Below are 1246 nucleotides of genomic sequence, written 5' to 3'. Positions count from 1 at the left end.
GAATTTCCGAGTGAAACGAAATAAGACACGCTAACATCCCCAAACTGTGATAATGATATTAATATAAAAGTAACTTCGGAGCTTAATCGTTAAACTTGGAGAAACGACCAATGATAAACCTTTCAGCCCATTTCTTCGACTTGCGGCTATCCGACTTCTACGCAAATTTACATCTCATTAATATCCATGAGTCAAATTGATGATAACATATGCGATCCCGCCCCCACATTCACATCGTTCCTGCACCCTTGAAGACACATGTACGTTTTCCTCAAGAATATATATCCCTGAGACCTCTGACATTCCTGTTCGCCCGGTGCTCATTGTAGTCTTTACCACTATCGATTTTGATCATAGATAAGACTGTTAAATCTCCCCAAGAGCTCTAAATCCCTCCTATCCTCACCCAGAAGCATTAACTTCCTCTGCATGCAACAGAAAATGATATTTTCTTCTGGTTATGTGGAGTGGGACCTGTCACCTGACCTCTCTCAGGAGATTGAGCTTCTGTCATGCTGCAGAGGTGATACTAACAAGTGTATGCATTCAAGTCATGATCTCAGGCACAGATAGAGAATTTAAATGTGAAATTAGACAATGATCTTAATAATCAAAACAAGTCCGTGCATGTGTCTTTAAATGTTTGCTCTTTCTAAAAATTGCTTTATTGATTTTATAATAACAACACAGCTTGGTTTATATATAAAAAGTTACAAAGAGCACTACACTTATGGTAGTAAAGCTTTCTGCCAAGTTTTGTTTGAATGAAATATACAGACTTCTGGCAGCCAGTAAAACCAAATGTGTCAAAACCATCCTCACAGTCGTGTGGTGGTTTGACACCAAAACACGTAAGCCACTCGGTCACACTATCCACTTATGTGGAAGAAACCCACAGCCGTATATGGGTTTGAAGATAAAAGGCATTTTCTGTCTCACTTGTCATGTACTGTAATGTTACAAACATGAACTGGTTTTAAAATTTAAACACGACCAGAGGACATCATGTTTTCATTTCAGGTAGTATCTGAAGCATGCAATAAACATGCCTTTTCAGTGGAAATGTCTGAAATATTGATAATGGAACAACACGTGGATTTAGATACGCTTTGATCTTAACCTCTCAAATTGTCCTTTATCGCATGTCTCTGTGTAAATGCAAAATGTAGCAAACCTCACTGAACCCAAGAGCTTTAACGCGCAAAACTGAGGCAACATGACGCTCTGTGATGGACAGACACAGAAG

The sequence above is a fragment of the Triplophysa rosa genome, linkage group LG22, assembly GCF_024868665.1.
Source record: "Triplophysa rosa linkage group LG22, Trosa_1v2, whole genome shotgun sequence".
Taxonomy (NCBI): Eukaryota; Metazoa; Chordata; class Actinopteri; order Cypriniformes; family Nemacheilidae; genus Triplophysa; species Triplophysa rosa.
This window is presented reverse-complemented; position numbering follows the sequence as displayed.